This window comes from Apodemus sylvaticus, chromosome 12 (genome assembly GCF_947179515.1).
Source record: "Apodemus sylvaticus chromosome 12, mApoSyl1.1, whole genome shotgun sequence".
Lineage (NCBI taxonomy): Eukaryota > Metazoa > Chordata > Mammalia > Rodentia > Muridae > Apodemus > Apodemus sylvaticus.
The window spans coordinates 89,402,792-89,412,119 of record NC_067483.1 but is presented as its reverse complement, the minus strand read 5'-3'; the positions used below and the strand labels follow the sequence as shown (position 1 = coordinate 89,412,119).

At 46.8% G+C, this 9,328-nt stretch overlaps 1 long non-coding RNA gene across 1 annotated transcript; it reads left to right on the top strand.

Annotated features, from left to right (window-relative positions):
- The first annotated feature begins 1,058 nt into the window (after positions 1 to 1,058).
- Positions 1,059 to 3,398, top strand: LOC127697271 (uncharacterized). The gene is made up of 2 exons (XR_007980432.1): positions 1,059 to 1,158; positions 1,358 to 3,398. It is a non-coding gene; the product is annotated as an uncharacterized LOC127697271 (long non-coding RNA).
- Positions 3,399 to 9,328: the final 5,930 nt, after the last annotated feature.

The following is a 9,328-nucleotide window of genomic DNA, read 5'->3' as shown; positions in this document are numbered from 1 at the left end:
TTTAACATTTGAAAGAAAAAAAAGAAAGGAAGGAAGGAAGAATCCTCTTCTGCAGAAGAGAAGTTGAGAGTCTCAGCAGGTGACCTGAACATTAGACAAGGGGAAAGAGGCTGAGCCAGCATGGAGCCCAGACACAGGGAGGAAGGGGAAAAATTCCAAAGGACCCATACAAGCATATTTAGAATCTGGCCAGTATCTAAAATTAAAGGGCGGGGAAGACAGAGACAGACAGACACATAGAGACAGAATAAAGACCCAGTTGAACTGCTTGGCAAGCTCGTTTGTGTGTGTGTGTGTGTGTGTGTGTGTGTGTGTGTGTGTATGTGTTTGTGCTAGAATTCTGGGAAGAAAAAAAATACAGCTTGTATTATGTTATCAAAGAAAGCACTTCTGCCTGTCTCTTTTGCATGCCTTAAGGTGAACTCACCTGTCCAAGGGTGGTCCCTTGGTGCTGTGATTGTGTGAATGACCTGCCCAACTGCAGTGGTAAGTCTCCAGTCCAGTATCCTGGTCCCCTAATCTGAAGGAGCTCTCTCTGCATGGGCCCTTTTTTTTTTTTTTTTTTTTTGGTTGTTGTTGTTTTTTTTTTTTGTTGTTGTTTTTGTTTCTTGAGACAGGGTTTCTCTGTGTAGCTCCGGCTGTCCTGGAACTCACTCTGTAGCCCAGGCTGGCCTCGAACTGCCTCTGCCTTCCAAGTGCTGGGATTAAAGGCGTGCGCCACCGCCCGGTTCGATGGGCTCTTCGATGGGCTCTTCCTTATTGCAGCGTTAACGTTGGTTTCCTTGCAGGTAGACCCTTGTCCTGGATCACCAGCCTTTTCAAGTGGTGATTTAAAGGAGCTGGGCGTGACCATAGCACCCGCATACTGGATGGGGCACTCGGGTGGCGTGGCGTCCAGCCCCACTCTGGGCCAGTGCAGGGGCAGGAGTTGGATCAACTTCCTCTTGCCTGTTTTCACTCAACTGTTCTGCCACGGCACAAAGGGCCGCCCATCTCGGTACCCTCTTGGGGAAACTGGGGTGGCCGGCTTCACAGGTGTATCCTGTGCTCTGCTGCCTTGTTACTCTGCCTCGGGGAAGGCTGGAGCCAGCTGCAGAGGCAGCAACTCAAGGACAGACCTAACTTGCTGATTTGTCTCCATAGCATTCACCCCTCAGGGTAATCTCTTCCCCTCTCCTCTCCTCCCCCTTCCCTCTCTCCCCCTCCCCTTCTCCCTCTCACCTCTCCCCTCCTCTCTCCCCTTCCCCTCCCTCCCCCTACCCCATCCCCTTTTCTTTCCCCCCTTCTCTCTCCCCTCCCCCCCTCTCCCCCTCCCCTTCCCCCTTCCTCATTATGAAGTCCTCTCTGGGATTTACAGTGTGGATCTCGGGATCCACAGGACCACTGCCTGCCCTCAGCCTAAAGTGGGAGCCTAAAGATATCACAAGGATGTGACAATCCAAGTCCCCCCTTGACAGATATCCTGGCACTGGTCACTAGGTCTCAGCGGTGTGGTCTTTAACCCTGGAACTCTGCATCGCCTTGGATCTGGACCCCGCCCCCTCAGGGTAAGGATGGGGTCTCCTGGTCCTGCTCCACGGAAGGACTGACAGACCGACTGTGATCAAGATTGTTTCCTTCTTCCTTCCTATTTAGGAACTTGAAAGTGTGTGTGTGTGTGTGTGTAGGGGGCAGAGTTTCTTCTCTCTGAGCTCTTTCAGGTACACAATGATCGGAAGAGCCCACCCAGCCCCTTGGACTTTCAGTTTCACCTGCTTTCAGTCTGCATTCTAGAAGGCCTGACTACTGCAGCCAGATAGACTTCCGCTTACTAGGCGTGTCCGCTGCCTTCCAGCAATGGAAAAGGTTCTCTTTATCTTCTCTGAGGATAGACTGTACTGTGCTCTTTCTTTAAAGCAATCTAAGCAACTACCCTGCCCCATAGCTGGTAGAGGCATAGCCTGGAGGGGTCTCTGGGGTGTCACCAGTGACACTCTGACAGTGTTTCTAACTTTGGACATTGAGCCTTTAAAAAATGACTCAAATCTTAGCACTGCACTTAGCAGTGCAAAGTATCATAAGACTCCTGAGCTTGAAGCCTGTAGCCACATTAGGGCGAGGGTGGTGATGTGACCCATTTGAGTTAAGTCCCAAGGCTACACCATGCCCATCTCTCACCCCTGGAGATCTGAGTCTGGTGTCCACTGTCCTCCATATTGTAGCCTCAGATTTTAGTCAGAGGATACTGACCTACGTATGGCTAATAGGACAGGTACAACTTCCATAACCTCCCTCACATACCTAAAAGCAGGGTTGAGGGGAGGTGTGGTTGGAACAAAGAGCTCACTCAAGTGATTCAAAAGCCTTCCTGTCAACTGTACCCCTTTACATCACACACAGCCTGAGCACTACAAACACTTTTAGGGGAGTATTTTTAGATTCTAAGATGTTCCAAACTCCAGGAAAGATATTTTTCTAACTTGGGCATATTAAACAACTCATAAGCAGTCCATCCAAAGGCGCTAGGACCATTATCAGTGCGGAGCTGTTACACCAGACAGAAGTAATTGCCAGGACCTAGAACACCACCTCTGGTCCCTGAGAGGCTGCGTCAGGAACACCAGCCAGCTGGCTCCAACGTTTCCAGTCATCTGCTTGTACCGCAGCCATGTGGATCCTTACTGAAAAGCCTGAAATTTCTCAAAAAGAAGAAAAAAAAATCCAACCAGCAAAACAAAACCGTCTAAAGTTTCCTCAAAAGCAGTGTGCTTGTGTGGGCCTGGGGAGACGCTCCGTCTCCAAACTGTTTGCTTCAGAGATGTGAGGACCCAAAGTTCTGATCCCCAGTAGCATGTGAAAAAGCCAAGTGCTGTGGTGCAAACCTGAAATCCCAGAAGTGGGTATGCAAAGACATGAGGGTCTCTGGGCGTCCTGACTAATCAGCATGGTGGAATGGATGGACGCCATGAGAGACCCTGTCTCAAAGAAACAAAGTGGAGAGCCACCTGATAATAGCCTCTGACTTTCTCAAGCTTCCGCCTTCAACTGTGTGTCTAATCACACATAGGCACACGCTCACGCTCATTTCCCCCTCATTAGCCTACACCCCATTTAAAAACAACCACCATAGCCTGGCCTGTATTTAACTTTTTTTTTTCAAATGTGTTTTCGGAGGTTTTTTTCACTATTCCATTTGTGTTTGCAAAATGAGTGCATTAAAGATCTTTTAGGGGCTGGAGAGATGATGGCTCGGTGGTTAAGAACACCGACTGATCTTCCTGAGTTCAATTCCCAGCAACCACATGGTGGCTCATAACCATCTGTAATGGGATCCCATGCTCTCTTCTGGAGTGTCTGAAGACAGCTACAGTGTACTCATGTACATAAAATAAATAAATCTTAAGATCTTTTAGTCATAACTATTGATAAGGAAATACTTGGAAATGCCCTTGAAGTATCTTGCTCGAGGAACCCAAGGGTAGCAGAGGGTTCAAGTGTCCCCCTGCCTCCTGAGTGTACCTTCTTCTCATCCTTGACCTTTACAATCGCTGTCCCTCCAGCTCTGCAATCATAGGGTCCAGGAATGGAGAGGAAATTACTTCCCTCCATCATGGTGGCTCACAACCCTCTGTTCCAGGGATCTGACTCCTCCTGGAGCTCATAGAAGCAGGCAGGCAACACCCTCATCTACAGATAAAATAAATATCTCCAGGGAGAATCGCACATAAATGTCTCAGTCATTTCTAACCTTAGTGTCTCTCCAGGTACTTCTCCTAGGGTGGGTAAGAATTGTTTTGATTATAGGGTGGCTCTGGAGATTCTGTGAATGGAATTTCAATCTGATAAGATAAAACCTGGTGCCAATGAGGCTGCCCTGAGGAGTTAGGATTTGATCACTCATAGAAAGGGAGTTTCTGATAAGATTCCTAGAAAATTGCAGGTTTATACCTGGGAAAGGAGAAAGGATTTAAGCAAAAGTTACCTATACAGGATTCTTGATTCTCAGCAAGTGAGGGGCTCTCCCTTCCCATGGATTCAAAATTTTCTCTCTGTCCTGCCTTGTGTGTGTGTGTTCATGTGCGTGTGTGGGTGCACACACACTGGTAGCAGCCACCCTCCATGCCCCTGCATGTATGCTTAGGCAAACACTCTACTATCAAGTTCCAGCACTTTTATGCCTATCTCAAAAGAAGCAGCCTTGTCCTCTGAAGGTCTAAAACACCTGCCCTGCCAGACTGTGTCTAGTAACCACGGTTTGTGGGTTCTCTTCCCTCCTCAGAACCCACAGGAATTAACCGTGCTTCACACACACGTTGTTAACACATTTGCTACCAGAAACGAAATGGTTTTCTATCTGTTCTATCCTAGCACTCAGGAGGCTGAGGTCAGAGGGTGGTGAGTTCAAAAGTAACCTGGGTGGGGAGGGGGAGTCCCAATCTCAAGAAACAAATGAATGAGACACACAAAGAGGGACTGAGTGTGTCAGAAGGAGTACATAGGGGCTTGGAAATATCGGGTAAGTGAACAGTATCAAAAATCTCAGAGAAGGGGTGGCCTTGCCCTCTTATGAGGCAGGGAGCTAGGGGTCTTTGTTTTCTGGTGTTTCTGGAACAAACAGCAAGTTTTCCCATGAGCCTTGAGGTTTTGAAGGAGGACAAGGTGATTCTATTGATGTGGTCTGGAATTGCTTGTCCACGAGTATAAGTCAACGCTAAGGCCTAGTAAGGAAGAAGGCTCAACCCCGAAACTGCCAGAGCAAACCAAACAACAGCAGAAATCAGCAGAAAAGGGAGGAGAAAGAAAAAGGGGGAGAGAAGAGAAGAACTAGGAAGAAAAAGAGGAAGCTGTGGAGGAAGAGGAAGGAAGCTGGAAGCGCCAGCTAGAGTGTAGTCAAGGAGAGAGTTTTTGTGAGTCGCCTTTGGGTAGCTACGGTTGGTAGGTAGGTTGGTAGGTATGAGTGAGTTAGGAATTTCAAAGAGGTAAGCCGGGATTTATGTTGCTGGGCTGCAGCCTTAGGTTCCTAGAATCCAGCCTGCTGTATGGAAAGCAATCAAAGATGGAGAACTGAGCTCAGGACTGTAGTCACTACTCAGGAGGCAGGAAGTTCTCATGTCCAAGGCCAGAACTCAACCTGGGCTACTGAATGAGTTCAAGGCCAATTTGGGAAACTTAAATAAAGGCTTGAGGATATAGCTTAAAGGTAAATTGTTTGTCTTGCAAACCCAAGGTCCTAAATGCAATCTATCCCTGTTATAACCAAATGAAAAGTCAAAAAAGTCTAAAGAAAGATATGCAAATATGCATTTTTTCCTGCTGAAATATTTAGTGCTGTTAATTCAGCAATTTAACTTTCAAATGAATCTATGCTGTAATTGTATTTTAGATATAAATGTGGTTTAAAAAGACGTTCACAAGGCAGGGTGGTGGCGGCGGAGCATGCCTTTAATCCCAGCACTTGGGAGGCAGAGGCAGGTGGATCTCTGTAAATCTAAGGCCAGCCTGGTCTACAGAGTGAGTCTCAGGATAGTCAAGATACACAGGGAAACCCTTTCTCAAAAACAAAACAACCAAACAAACCAAAAACCAAAACAACTCAAGAACAACAACAACAACAAAAAAGCAAAGAAAGAAAAAAAAGAAGGAAGGAAGCCTCTTTCTTTTTTTTTTTTTTTTTTGGTTTTCTGAGACAGGGTTTCTCTTCTGTATAGCCCTGGCTGTCCTGGAACTCACTCTGTAGACCAGGCTGGCCTTGAACTCAGAAATCTGACTGCCTCTGCCTCCCAAGTGCTGGGATTAAAGGCGTGCGCCACCACCGCCCGGTGGAAGGAAGCCTCTTAAAGGCTCTACCACCTCCCAGTAGCATCACACACTGGGAAGGTTCTAACACATGGATCTTTGGGGACACTTTCCAAATCACAGCATGTGTGGTATGGATAAAATCATTCAGGACCCTCAGATGGCACTTCCTATATAAGTCTAGTGACCTGAGTTCAACTCCTAAGCTTACATGCAGATGGAAGGAGAAAACTGATTCCACAAAAGCAGTCCTTTTTTCACATGAATGTGCTGGTATTCTTGTTCTTGTCCATTACACACACACACACACACACACACACACACACACCACCACCACCACCACCACCACCACCACACCATATGCCCCCATCATCATTATAATAAAGTTCAATGCATTATTATACCCCCAACAGGGTTTTTTAAAGAGAGGAATTTCCTTCCTTCCTTCTTCCTTCCTTCCTTTTTCTTTCTTTCTTCCAAGACAGAATTTCTCTGTGTAGCCCTGCCTGTCTTGAAATTCTCACTATAGACCAGGATGGCCTCAAACTCACAGAGATCCACCTGCTTGTGCCTCCCAAGTGCTGGGACTAAAGGCATAATTCACCGCCTGCCCTGGCAAGATTTTTTTTCTTCTTTCTTATGAATTCACTCTTGATACAGTTTAACTATCAGTTAATGGATGATCTTGTTCAAGTTGATGAAGAGAAATGAATGAAGATTCATTATGCAACCATGACTTTAAATATTCATCTCAAATATTTTATCATCACCCTCAAACATTTTTAAATAGATTTAATCACACTGAGTATTAAAGAGTGGGACGATTACAGTGATCTTGTGCTAAATGTGGGTATTCTGAGACAGTGTCTGGAAGGGAAGACACATGCGTGGTTCTCCAGGATCCACAACGGGGAATTGAAAGGAACTGTGGTCAGAGTCAGGGAGGAAGGGACCCAGGCGTGAGAGGCCAGGTGAAATCAATGGAGATTCCCTGAGGAGAGCAGCGATGAGTCTGCTGCTTCTAAATGTGGGTAAGTGTTCACAGCTATTTTCTGATGACCTGGGAGCAGCCACCCTGCACATGGGAGGCATCTTGAACTGGATGGTTAGGGGCCAGCTGGGGCCAGGGTGGATAAAAGGCGAAGTTCTGGGTCCTTGGCTTCCTGGGATCCCAGGTCAGAGTTTCTGTCCCAGTATTTATATGCTCTATGCGAACCTGGGTCTCACTTTCATCCCCCTAAGAACAGAGATCGTATCTATTCACTGAGATAAGGAATGCAGGTGACGCCCAGAAGGGCTTCACCAGACACCACTCCCACCAGCTTGTCTTCCCTTTCTCTACCCTGACTCCAGCTGTGATGCTCCCCACGGCTCCCAGTGGGCAAAAGAATGGGGCGTGGTTTAGTGGTGGGGTTGTAGAAAGTATGGTCTATAGATCTAAGAGGTCTTTTGTTCAGAAGTGAAGGCATAATACAGTAGCCATTGTGGAACTACTTTGCTAGGGGGTGGAGCCAGAGCTTTACCACTGGCAGCACTGTATGGATGTGTTTGCCCCTCCCACCCCAGCTTTTGCAGAATTTTCACGCCTCCGCCATAACTCTTCTCCCTCCACACTTGGTGGGTGGGTGGGTGGAGGAGACTGTCTTTGGGAGGAGGAGCTGTGTATGACCCTGCTTACACAAACTGGGTTTTCCAAATCAGGAGCCGACTTCCTCTTGAGATATACTCAAGAGGAGTATATACGTAGGTTTAAAAAGAAACACTTAATCACGTGTTCTGGATTAAGAGAAAAGATGGTGCAGAGGGCAAGACCAAGGTGGAGCAAAGAGAAGAAAGATCAATAGCAGCCTAGGAGAGTGGAGCTTGGTTTTAACGCCTGCAGGCAAGCAGATCGCTGCGAGTTCAAGGTCTCCAGAGAGGCTCTATGTAAAGAGGGTACGAAACAAAAGAGCAAAGGCCGTTTAGCACAGCCGAAGATGACGTTCCAAGAAGGGCCAGCAGGACCTGCTGCTGTCAGCAAGAGACCCCTGAGGTGTAGGACTTCTACTCTGCAGGAGGGAGAATTTACCTGCAGGAGAGCTCCATTGCTTTTTGTCTTTTTCTTCTTTCCCTTCAGACAGGATTTCTCTGTGTAGGTTTTTTCCACGTTGGGGGAAGCTCAAGGAGATAGAACCCGGCTTTCTGCGGGACCCCCAGGACACAGTTTCACAGTTATCAAGCCCACGCAGGAACTTGATGGGCAGAGATACAAAGAGCATGACATGTATTTCCTATGTTCCATGAGTATAGGTGACTGTGGCCCAGAGTCATGTGTGTGGCAAGTATTTTGTGAAGTTTTCCTGGGATGCTGCACTCTGGAAAAGAGGGGCACATTCCAGAATGTCAAAGGAAGACTCAAGTCTGGAGATTTCTGGAGAGCTGGTTGGGTGGGGGTGGGGTAGATAAAGAGCTAGCCTGGGAAGAACCAGAGATGCCACACCCGTTCAAAACGCAGCAGACGAGGGCTTCCCAGGGTCTCGCCCATGTCCTGCTGAAGTTGGGATTTTTTCCGGCAGAAAAGTATTTCTGGACTCTGAGTGCATCCAAACTTTTTTAGGCTTACTTCTTAGCTAATGCTCAGAGAAAGGATCTTTAGAATTGATTTACCAGGGGCTGGGGGGTGGCTGGCTCAGTGGTAAAGGGTTTATGCTCTACCTCTTGCTTTTAAAGAAAAAAGACGAACTTGGTAGTTTAAACAGGCTGCAAACAGTGAGGCTACAACTCACATCTAATTGCAAATTATGGGGGTGGGAGGCAACCGTAAGATTTAGATAGAGAAAAATTCAAACTCCACTAAGAATATACATGGTTGCCGGGCAGTGATGGCATTGCGCATGCCTGTAATCCCAGCACTTGGGAGGCAAAGGCAGGCAGATTTCTGATTTCGAGGCCAGCCTGGTCTACAGAGTGAGTTCCGGGACAGCCAAGGCTATTCAGAGAAACCCTGTCTCGGGGAAAAAAAAAAGAATACATGTGGTTAACAAAAACATTTCATCTACCAGAATGTACTGATTACAAATGTCAATTTAGTGAATTTAAAGTAAAAGAATGTTATAAGGAATTATTGCCAGCTGCATTTCCCAGGAATAACTACATCTAATTTTCACAGTTAACTAGTAGGTCCAGAGCCATGTCCTCTCCCCTCCTAATTTATTAAGGAATAAATTTAAAAAAAAGTTAAATGTCAAGGAAAAGCAGGAATGAGTTCTATACTATACTCGTATGTGCCCATGGCTACGTATACACGAACATCTTTGGTGGATATAAGGTATGATGTAGAATTCATTTACAGGCTTTTTGTGTGGGTAACTTGTGTATGCAAATGTATATATGGAGGCTGAAGGCTAAGTCAGTTGTCTTCCCCGACTGCTCAACATCTTGCTCGGTGAGACAGGGTGTCTCACAGATCCTGGCTGCCACCAACTGAATTCAGGGGGATGTTTGTCCCCAGCTACCTCTGTCCCCGCACTAAGGTTACAGATGTTTGAGAGCACCTGCCTCTTATTTTGTGTGC